This window comes from Amphiura filiformis, chromosome 11, assembly GCF_039555335.1.
Source record: "Amphiura filiformis chromosome 11, Afil_fr2py, whole genome shotgun sequence".
NCBI lineage: Eukaryota > Metazoa > Echinodermata > Ophiuroidea > Amphilepidida > Amphiuridae > Amphiura > Amphiura filiformis.
The window spans coordinates 49986180-49998637 of record NC_092638.1 but is presented as its reverse complement, the minus strand read 5'-3'; the positions used below and the strand labels follow the sequence as shown (position 1 = coordinate 49998637).

Below are 12458 nucleotides of genomic sequence, written 5' to 3'. Positions count from 1 at the left end.
TAATTATCAGCCCCCCGGGGGGGGTAAAATTTCCGAACGGCTCACCAAAATCGCTTGCCCCCCTCTCGGCCCGCCAAAATCGCTTCCCCCCCTCTCGGCCCGCCAAAAATTCTTTACCCCCCCCCACTTACATAGCCTATGCCAAATTTTTGGGAAATTCCATATGCCAAATTTTTGGGAAATTCCAAACTTTTATGGTCTAGATGTATGTTGCGAGCGCAGCGAGCAGGAAAATTTGCATATTTAAGCGTTTCCGTACCGTTTTCCTAAGCCTTTTTAGAGTGTTTTATTAAAAAGGCGCCCCGTGAATGCGTGCCAAAAATCGCTTGCCCCCCCTCGGCTTGCCAAAATTGCTTGCCCCCCCTTTCGGCTCGCCAAAATTTCTTGCCCCCCCAATTTTACCCTCCCCAGGGCTCATAATTATTGCACAGCCCCTCAAGACTAGGACCTCAAGATTTAATTACCGTGAGCCAACTTTGAAGGCTTGGCTTAAGCATTTTGCTTGAGCTTGGTCCTATCAGGACCCAAGCGTGTGTCCACCCAGTAAAACAAGACTCCTTCTCCCGGGCTCCTCAACCGAGCCCGGCTTTCCCTTTTAAAAGGGAATTTGCTACACGGACTACAGCATGCAGGTTGCAGCCATACTCTGCAAGACAGAGTCTATGCTGAGACACAGATCCTGGAAATCCAGGATCTGCGACCGTGAGACGAACCTTTTTTTGCCTAAAAACTGATCTTCACCTCGTCCATGTTGTAGGGCCTAAATGACTGTGGTATAAAATTCACCGATTCAGTTTTCCAAAGTCCTATGCTAAGGGACCGTTCATTATTTATAGGGGAGGGGGGCCGGGAGGATTTCAAAATTGAGTTCATAAAGTTACACAACCCCCCCTATTAGCAGCATCTAAAATTACATAACCCCCCCTCTTGCCGCCACAAAAAATACGTACCCCCCCTCACATCGAGAAATACATTTTGCTGGTATACCATGGCCGGATTCACCTTTTGATGGCCCCTGAGCATGGCAACATGATTGCCACCTCTGGCTCTTCGTATATAGAAGACACCCCTCTCCCCACAATTGTAATCCAAGTTTTTTCCAAGCTGTCCCCAGAAAATATGCTATTTCAATGCTAACTTTCAAAGAAAGATGTATCGGAGTCACCGAGCCGGGGGGGGGCAAAATTTCCAAATCGTCCCACTGATCTGCTACTAAAAGAACATTACCTGGACAGCAATTTAACATTTTGATACTATAAAAACTGGGGTTAATTTTAGGGTCTAAAATAGACCAAAAGGAAGATGCATAAGTTTTATCACAATACATCTGTCGACTGAGCAGGGAGGGGACTGACTTGCCACCCTGCCATGGCTAATGTGCTGATAAACAGTGGCGTAGATTTCTTTATGACATGAGGTGGTTGGAAAAATTTCTTGAAGGGTATTATGTGAATCCAGCACCTTTTGGTGAGAGAATAAGTTTATGACACAAATGCATGCGAAGGGCACAAAAATGTTGCCATATTGAAGCTAAACTCAAAATATGGTGCAGGAATAGATTCGCGCGAAGCGCACAAAAAATTTACATTCTTGTGGCTAAAATGGCCAAATATGAGGTAAATAGGCCCATTGTAGTGAATCATACCGGTAATCATAGTGAATAATTTAATATTAAATTTCACCTGACCCCCCTATCAGGAAAAATATAATCACATAACCCCCCTGTTTGTTAAAGTGAAAATCACATAGCCCCCCCCCCCTACATTTTTTCCCGGCCCCCCTCCCCTGTAAATAATGAGCGGTCCCTAAATTTATACATCTGCCCTTCTCATCAAAAAATGCGCTTGCTTAATTGTCGATCTGACCATGCACTCGGATCATGCATGGTTCAGTCGTTAATAAAAATATTAATATATTATTATGATTAGAGCCAGTGTGCGATTTTCAGCATGACCCATTTGGTATTTTACCAATATCTGACCGTGTTTAATTTTACAGGGCCATAAAATACCCCGGGTAAAATACACTTCACCATAGAAAATGCACTATTTTTGAACAGTTCTCAAGCTTTTGTAACCACTACAAAATGACAATGTTGTTAAATTGAATCGTCCTGAGCGGAGGCCTATTTGCCAAAAAAGTAACAGTGAAAATGCACATCATAGGTTTTTTCCCCGCCCACCCACCCGACCTCTATAGCTGTTTTAAAAATTCCTGTGTATCCATAATTTGTCCCGAATAATCGTATGTTGACATTGGAGGTTTCCTTTGACAAACGATCCAATCTACACATGGTTTGATATTTAGCTATAGGCCTAATATTGAATTTGGCCAAAATCTGTAATAGGCCTATCTATTCCACTTTTTAGGCCTAATTTATAAAAAATAAAAATGACTTACATTTTGTAAGTTGGACTAATATCACGAGATCCACCTGTCCGTTGCACTGCACTACATGTACACAGTCCGTACGTCCGTTGTAAACGCGTATGCTTGTTATTTTCGTAGCAAAGATCCTACACGCCATGCAGGCTCCACTGATCACCGCATATAATTATAGGCCTATTTTAATACTACATGTAGCATTCTGCAGAGAATATTTATGAGCTCAGTACAAGGGCGTAAATCGGGTGGGGGACAGGGGGACACGTACCCCTCACTTTTTAAAGTGGGGGGGGGACACAATATCAAATGTCCCCCCCACTTTTTATTTTACTTTGCTTCCGATTTTATCAATAATCCAAACTATATTGAAACATGACATTACATAAAATACGGTAGGCCTATGTATATAATTTATGCAAGTATAACATTTTTTTTTTTTGACAGCCATAGTGTTACTGTCTATGGTTTATTCCCTGTACTTGAGTCCGGTGGGGGGAGGAAAACGTACAAAATAACCACCGGACCCTTCACAAAACTCTCCTGACAGCAAAGACTATAATAATGTTGATACAGGTATACATATAAAACCTTTAAATAGGGCCTATACTATGCTATAATTTTTACCAGGCCCGTACGCAGGGGGGGGGGGGATGCGACCGCACCTCCCCAAATTTGCAAAAGTATACAAAAAGTCACAAAATCGCCCCCCCCCCTTTGGAAAAAAGTCCACTTTTTCAAAATCAGCACCCCAAAAAAATCCTGCGTACGGGCCTGATTTTTACACATATGATACGTAAGGGTGGTGCAATAATTATGTGTACCCCGGGGGTGAATTCTCAAAATGGTCTGCCAAAAAAAACCTTTGCCCCCCCCTTTCGACGCCAAAAAACCTTTGCCCCCCCTTTTGAAAAAAATCTTTGCCCCCCCCCTTACACATGCAAGATTTTTGGGAACCCGAATTTAAAACCTTAAATTGTCTTAACATATAATGCGAGCGCAGCGAGCAGGAAATTTTGCATATTTGAACGTGTTCGTAACGTTTTCCTACGCCTTTTTTTGCGTAATATAGAAACGGTGCCCAAAATATCTGTGCCAAAAATTGCTTGCCCCCCTTTCGACCTGCCAAAAATCGCTTGAGCCCCCTTTCGACCTGCCAAAAATGCTTGCCCCCCTTTGGCCTGCCAAAAATCTTTGCCCCCCCTATAATTCACTTCGGGGTACACATAATTATTGCACCACCCCTAAATGATTAACAAAAAAGATTAACAAAGGATTTTTATTTAACCAATTAACCAGTGCAGAGACTTCGCCATAGTTGCCATTTTTTCGAAAACTTGTTTTAAAAGCTCAAATTACATGCTGCTTGATATTTCAGGATATTATAATAATGTTCAATTTCTTGTTTTTTAAATCTGGGTATTTTTCCATCATCTTTGCTCTATAGATATGGAATTTTGCCATTGTCATTATAAGGGTCAAAGTCAAATCAAATTTAGAACCAAACAGAATTGTCAAAGTAGACATTTCCAATTCCACATTAGTTTGTTCTTTTATCCATAATTTAATGTTATTCCAAAATATTTGGGGGACCTGGCAATTTACAAAAAGATGCTTAACTGTTTCTGAGTTATCTTTACAAAATGTACATAAATCATCTTCCCTTACATTAAATTTTAGCAACAGACTATTTGTTCCTAAAATCCTTTGGTTAATTCTATATTGAAACCATCTATACTTCGAATCAACAGAAAACTTGAAATTTAAAAGACATAATTGTTTCCACTCCTCATTTTCTATATCAACATCTATTTTCCACTTATTACCCGATTGTTTTATTTTCTTAGCCCCTACAAAGACATCGTAGAATAGCTTACAACCTTTACGATATTTGAACAATAAGTCCATATTACTAGATCTAAAAGGTGAAACTAATTTTGTCCCTTTTAACTTGTTAATATTGTAATTTGACTGAATTGCTCTTATAATACCATTGTATTCAAGGAAGTTTGTTTTCACCTTATACATTTCTTCAAAATCATCTTTTGACATAAAAGTCCCATTTTCTCTCATTAAATCATTTATAAAAAGAACCCCCTTTTCCTTCCAATGAACATAATGAATTGAATTGCCCCCAATTTTGATTTTATCATTCCACCACAGGTACTGCTTTGCAATACATGTACGAGTCGGATGTAAACACGGGAAAATGTGGCCTTTTTTTTAAATAAAAAAACCTAAAATGTGTAGTCATTTTCAGAAATGTTATGCAGAATTTTATTCTAGTTAAGATGATATCAAATATATATTTCAAAGTTGGACGTAACTCTACTTATGGCCAAAACGCGACCCCTATAGCACGTAAAGTCTATGGAAAGCTTTTTTGTGGTATGTACCCTTTATCTCGATCAGCAGACAAAAACGACAACCAACGGGCATTTAAATTTGAGCTATCTGCAGTTGATAGCAAAATCACACGAATCCGACAACAACCAAAATGACATAAAACAGATAGAAATGTAAAAGCTTTATTTCAAAGTTTGTTTCAGCGTCATGCGGTATTCGTTTCTTGAGATGTTTCAATTTTAATATTACCCATGTAAATCAACGCAGGAGCTCTATAGACACCGGCACCAGAATCGAGCAAATTACGGCATGTCTCGCCATATTTTCTTTTAGTATAAAAATCGGCACTAGGCCGAATGCAAAGCTATAAAGAAATGTTAAAATGACGAGGTTGACCAAAATTGCTATCTTCAGAAGATAGCAAGCAAAGATAATAAAAAATAATAATATTAAAAAAAACATATAAAAAAAAAACAATGCCTAGCACACGTTGCAGATGATGATTCAGTACGGCGCGAAACGGTAAAACTGCATTGGACGGGGTTGCGCGCTCAGAGAAAAATCGGCATTCGGCCAACTGCAGAGCTATAAAGAAATGTAAAAATCTCATCCCGATTCATTGCATCTTTTTACTCTAGAAGTAATGTTTTAAATAATTTTCTCTAAATTTTTCCTTTATCATGTAGCAGCGAGTTTTTTTCATTCTTCTACATCAGTCCCGATCAGAAAGTTTAAAGCGATATTACAGACTCATCACTTTCCGCATCTGCCTGTTTGTCTATTTTACCCTCCCCCCCCCCTTTTTTTTCATAGCGCGGCATATAGGCCGAATGCCGATTTTTTTTTTATTCGCGCAGAGTAACCGTGCGCGTTTTAGGATTGTTTTCGCTATATATACTGAAGATAGGCCTAGCTAGAACTTATGAATGTGATCTCTACAAAAACAAAATTTAAAGCGAAAAGTTGAGTGATATTTACGATAATGTGCGCATGAACAAACGAGGTCAGAACGCGGTTAGCAGTCGGATGTAAACACGGGAAAATGTGGCCTTTTTTAATATTACCCATGTAAATCAATGCAGGAGCTCTATAGACACCGGCACCAGAATCGAGCAAATTACGGCATGTCTCGCCATATTTTCTTTTTGTATAAAAATCGGCACTAGGCCGAATGCAAAGCTATAAAGAAATGTTAAAATGACGAGGCTGACCAAAATTGCAATCTTCAGAAGATAGCATACAAAGAAAATAAAAAATAATAATATTAAAAAAAAATATATAAAAAAAAAACAATGCCTAGCACACGTTGCAGATGATGATTCAGTACGGCGCGAAACGGTAAAACTGCATTGGACGGGGTTGCGCGCTCAGAGAAAAATCGGCATTCGGCCAACTGCAGAGCTATAAAGAAATGTAAAAATCTCATCCCGATTCATTGCATCTTTTTACTCTAGAAGTAATGTTTTACATAATTTTCTAAATTTTCCTTTATCATGTAGCGGCGAGTTTTTCTTTCTAATACATCAGTCCCGATCAGAAAGTTTAAAGCGATATTACAGACTCATCACTTTCCGCATCTGCCTGTTTGTCTATTTTTACCTCTCCCCCCCCCCCCTTTTTTTTTTTTTTTTTAATAGCGCGGCATATAGGCCGAATGCCGATTTTTTTTATTCGCGCAGAGTAACCGTGCGCGTTTTAGGATTGTTTTCGCTATATCTACTGAAGATAGGCCTAGCTAGAACTTATGAATGTGATCTCTACAAAAACAAAATTTAAAGCGAAAAGTTGAGTGATATTTACGATAATGTGCGCATGAACAAACGAGGTCAGAACGCGGTTAGCAGTCGGATGTAAACACGGGAAAATGTGGCCTTTTTATATAGCACTAATTTTCTCAAAAATTAGTCCGACCTAAAATGTGTAGTCATTTTCAGAAATGTTATGCAGAATTTTATTCTAGTTAAGATGATATCAAATATATATTTCACAGTTGGACGTAACTCGGCCTGATCGACTTATGGCCAAAACGCGACCCCTATTTAGCACGTAAAGTCTATGGAAAGCTTTTTTGTGGTATGTACTCTTAATCTCGTTCAGCAGACAAAAACGACAACCAACGGGTATTTAAATTTGAGCTATCTGCAGTTGATAGCAAAATCACACGAATCCGACAAACACCAAAATGACATAAAACAGATAGAGAAATGTAAAAGCTTTATTTCAAAGTTTGTTTCAGCGTCATGCGGTATTCGTTTCTTGAGATGTTTCAATTTTAATATTACCCATGTAAATCAATGCAGGAGCTCTATAGACACCGGCACCAGAATCGAGCAAATTACGGCATGTCTCGCCATATTTTCTTTTTGTATAAAAATCGGCACTAGGCCGAATGCAAAGCTATAAAGAAATGTTAAAATGACGAGGTTGACCAAAATTGCTATCTTCAGAAGATAGCAAGCAAAGAAAATAAAAAATAAGAATATAAAAAAAACAAATAAAAAAAAAACAATGCCTAGCACACGTTGCAGATGATGATTCAGTACGGCGCGAAACGGTAAAACTGCATTGGACGGGGTTGCGCGCTCAGAGAAAAATCGGCATTCGGCCAACTGCAGAGCTATAAAGAAATGTAAAAATATCATCCCAATTCATTGCATCTTTTTACTCTAGAAGTAATGTTTTAGGATTGTTTTCGCTATATCTACTGAAGATAGGCCTAGCTAGAACTTATGAATGTGATCTCTACAAAAAAAAATTAAGCGCAAAGTTGAGTGATATTTACGATAATGTGCGCATGAACAAACGAGGTCAGAACGCGGTTAGCAGTCGGATGTAAACACGGGAAAATGTGGCCTTTTTATATAGCACTAATTTTCTCAAAATTAGTCCGACCTAAAATGTGTAGTCATTTTCAGAAATGTTATGCAGAATTTTATTCTAGTTAAGATGATATCAAATATATATTTCACAGTTGGACGTAACTCGGCCTGATCGACTTATGGCCAAAACGCGACCCCTATTTAGCACGTAAAGTCTATGGAAAGCTTTTTTGTGGTATGTACTCTTAATCAGAGAAAAATCGGCATTCGGCCAACTGCAGAGCTATAAAGAAATGTAAAAATATCATCCCAATTCATTGCATCTTTTTACTCTAGAAGTAATGTTTTACATAATTTTCTCTAAATTTTTCCTTTATCATGTAGCGGCGAGTTTTTTCTTTCTAATACATCAGTCCCGATCAGAAAGTTTAAAGCGATATTACAGACTCATCACTTTCCGCATCTGCCTGTTTGTCTATTTTTACCTCTCCCCCTTTTTTTTTTTTTTAATAGCGCGGCATATAGGCCGAATGCCGATTTTTTTTATTCGCGCAGAGTAACCGTGCGCGTTTTAGGATTGTTTTCGCTATATCTACTGAAGATAGGCCTAGCTAGAACTTATGAATGTGATCTCTACAAAAACAAAATTTAAAGCGAAAAGTTGAGTGATATTTACGATAATGTGCGCATGAACAAACGAGGTCAGAACGCGGTTAGCAGTCGGATGTAAACACGGGAAAATGTGGCCTTTTTATATAGCACTAATTTTCTCAAAAATTAGTCCGACCTAAAATGTGTAGTCATTTTCAGAAATGTTATGCAGAATTTTATTCTAGTTAAGATGATATCAAATATATATTTCACAGTTGGACGTAACTCGGCCTGATCGACTTATGGCCAAAACGCGACCCCTATTTAGCACGTAAAGTCTATGGAAAGCTTTTTGTGGTATGTACTCTTAATCTCGTTCAGCAGACAAAAACGACAACCAACGGGTATTTAAATTTGAGCTATCTGCAGTTGATAGCAAAATCACACGAATCCGACAAACACCAAAATGACATAAAACAGATAGAGAAATGTAAAAGCTTTATTTCAAAGTTTGTTTCAGCGTCATGCGGTATTCGTTTCTTGAGATGTTTCAATTTTAATATTACCCATGTAAATCAATGCAGGAGCTCTATAGACACCGGCACCAGAATCGAGCAAATTACGGCATGTCTCGCCATATTTTCTTTTTTGTATAAAAAATCGGCACTAGGCCGAATGCAAAGCTATAAAGAAATGTTAAAATGACGAGGTTGACCAAAATTGCTATCTTCAGAAGATAGCAAGCAAAGAAAATAAAAATAATAATATTAAAAAAACAAATAAAAAAACAAACAATGCCTAGCACACGTTGCAGATGATGATTCAGTACGGCGCGAAACGGTAAAACTGCATTGGACGGGGTTGCGCGCTCAGAGAAAAATCGGCATTCGGCCAACTGCAGAGCTATAAAGAAATGTAAAAATATCATCCCAATTCATTGCATCTTTTTACTCTAGAAGTAATGTTTTAGGATTGTTTTCGCTATATCTACTGAAGATAGGCCTAGCTAGAACTTATGAATGTGATCTCTACAAAAAAAAAAAATTAAGCGCAAAGTTGAGTGATATTTACGATAATGTGCGCATGAACAAACGAGGTCAGAACGCGGTTAGCAGTCGGATGTAAACACGGGAAAATGTGGCCTTTTTATATAGCACTAATTTTCTCAAAAATTAGTCCGACCTAAAATGTGTAGTCATTTTCAGAAATGTTATGCAGAATTTTATTCTAGTTAAGATGATATCAAATATATATTTCACAGTTGGACGTAACTCGGCCTGATCGACTTATGGCCAAAACGCGACCCCTATTTAGCACGTAAAGTCTATGGAAAGCTTTTTGTGGTATGTACTCTTAATCAGAGAAAAATCGGCATTCGGCCAACTGCAGAGCTATAAAGAAATGTAAAAATATCATCCCAATTCATTGCATCTTTTTACTCTAGAAGTAATGTTTTACATAATTTTCTCTAAATTTTTCCTTTATCATGTAGCGGCGAGTTTTTTCTTTCTAATACATCAGTCCCGATCAGAAAGTTTAAAGCGATATTACAGACTCATCACTTTCCGCATCTGCCTGTTTGTCTATTTTTACCTCTCCCCCCTTTTTTTTTTTTTTTAATAGCGCGGCATATAGGCCGAATGCCGATTTTTTTTTATTCGCGCAGAGTAACCGTGCGCGTTTTAGGATTGTTTTCGCTATATCTACTGAAGATAGGCCTAGCTAGAACTTATGAATGTGATCTCTACAAAACAAAATTTAAAGCGAAAAGTTGAGTGATATTTACGATAATGTGCGCATGAACAAACGAGGTCAAAACGCGGTTAGCAATCGAACGTAAACACGGGAAAATCGGGTCTTTTTATATAGCGCTATTTTTCTCAAAAAGTAGACCTAAAATAAGGTGTAATATTCAGAAATGTTATGCAGAATTTTATTCTAGTTAAGATGATATCAAATATATATTTCACAGTTGGACGTAACTCGGCCTGATCGACTTATGGCCAAAACGCGACCCCTATTTAGCACGTAAAGTCTATGGAAAGCTTTTTTGTGGTATGTACTCTTAATCTCGTTCAGCAGACAAAAACGACAACCAACGGGTATTTAAATTTGAGCTATCTGCAGTTGATAGCAAAATCACACAAATCCGACAAACACCAAAATGACATAAAACAGATAGAGAAATGTAAAAGCTTTATTTCAAAGTTTGTTTCAGCGTCATGCGGTATTCGTTTCTTGAGATGTTTCAATTTTAATATTCCCCATGTAAATCAATGCAGGAGCTCTAAAGACACTGGCACCAGAATCGAGCAAATTACGGCATGTCTCGCCATATTTTCTTTTTTAGTATAAAAATCGGCACTAGGCCGAATGCAAAGCTATAAAGAAATGTTAAAATGACGAGGCTGACCAAAATTGCTATCTTCAGAAGATAGCAAGCAAAGATAATAAAAAATAATAATATTAAAAAAAACAAATAAAAAACAAACAATGCCTAGCACACGTTGCAGATGATGATTCAGTACGGCGCGAAACGGTAAAACTGCATTGGACGGGGTTGCGCGCTCAGAGAAAAATCGGCATTCGGCCAACTGCAGAGCTATAAAGAAATGTAAAAATATCATCCCAATTCATTGCATCTTTTTACTCTAGAAGTAATGTTTTAGGATTGTTTTCGCTATATCTACTGAAGATAGGCCTAGCTAGAACTTATGAATGTGATCTCTACAAAAAAAATTAAGCGCAAAGTTGAGTGATATTTACGATAATGTGCGCATGAACAAGCGAGGTCAGAACGCGGTTAGCAGTCGGATGTAAACACGGGAAAATGTGGCCTTTTTATATAGCACTAATTTTCTCAAAATTAGTCCGACCTAAAATGTGTAGTCATTTTCAGAAATGTTATGCAGAATTTTATTCTAGTTAAGATGATATCAAATATATATTTCACAGTTGGACGTAACTCGGCCTGATCGACTTATGGCCAAAACGCGACCCCTATTTAGCACGTAAAGTCTATGGAAAAAACAATGCCTAGAACACGTTGCAGATGATGATTCAGTACGGCGCGAAACGGTAAAACTGCATTGGACGGGGTTGCGCGCTCAGAGAAAAATCGGCATTCGGCCATCTGCAGAGCTATAAAGAAATGTAAAAATCTCATCCCGATTCATTGCATCTTTTTACTCTAGAAGTAATGTTTTAAATAATTTTCTCTAAATTTTCCTTTATCATGTAGCAGCGAGTTTTTTTCATTCTACTACATCAGTCCCGATCAGAAAGTTTAAAGCGATATTACAGACTCATCACTTTCCGCATCTGCCTGTTTGTCTATTTTTACCTCCCCCCCTTTTTTTTTCATAGCGCGGCATATAGGCCGAATGCCGATTTTTTTTTTATTCGCGCAGAGTAACCGTGCGCGTTTTAGGATTGTTTTCGCTATATATACTGAAGATAGGCCTAGCTAGAACTTATGAATGTGATCTCTACAAAAACAAAATTTAAAGCGAAAAGTTGAGTGATATTTACGATAATGTGCGCATGAACAAACGAGGTCAGAACGCGGTTAGCAGTCGGATGTAAACACGGGAAAATGTGGCCTTTTTTAATATTACCCATGTAAATCAATGCAGGAGCTCTATAGACACCGGCACCAGAATCGAGCAAATTACGGCATGTCTCGCCATATTTTCTTTTTGTATAAAAATCGGCACTAGGCCGAATGCAAAGCTATAAAGAAATGTTAAAATGACGAGGCTGACCAAAATTGCTATCTTCAGAAGATAGCATACAAAGAAAATAAAAAATAATAATATTAAAAAAAAATATATAAAAAAAAAAACAATGCCTAGCACACGTTGCAGATGATGATTCAGTACGGCGCGAAACGGTAAAACTGCATTGGACGGGTTGCGCGCTCAGAGAAAAATCGGCATTCGGCCAACTGCAGAGCTATAAAGAAATGTAAAAATCTCATCCCGATTCATTGCATCTTTTTACTCTAGAAGTAATGTTTTACATAATTTTCTCTAAATTTTTCCTTTATCATGTAGCGGCGAGTTTTTTCTTTCTAATACATCAGTCCCGATCAGAAAGTTTAAAGCGATATTACAGACTCATCACTTTCCGCATCTGCCTGTTTGTCTATTTTACCTCTCCCCCTTTTTTTTTTTTTAATAGCGCGGCATATAGGCCGAATGCCGATTTTTTTTTATTCGCGCAGAGTAACCGTGCGCGTTTTAGGATTGTTTTCGCTATATCTACTGAAGATAGGCCTAGCTAGAACTTATGAATGTGATCTCTACAAAAACAAAATTT

General features: G+C 37.9%; 1 protein-coding gene across 1 annotated transcript in view; it reads right to left on the bottom strand.

Moving 5' to 3' along the window:
- The window catches only part of LOC140164951 (inositol 2-dehydrogenase-like), a 45369-nt gene extending 42857 nt beyond the window's left edge, over positions 1-2512 (bottom strand). Inside the window, exon 1 of the mRNA XM_072188351.1 lies at positions 2401-2512. The gene's annotated coding sequence lies outside the window, so the exon portion shown is untranslated. The remainder of the gene's footprint in view (positions 1-2400) is intronic.
- Between the last annotated feature and the right edge of the window lie 9946 nt (positions 2513-12458).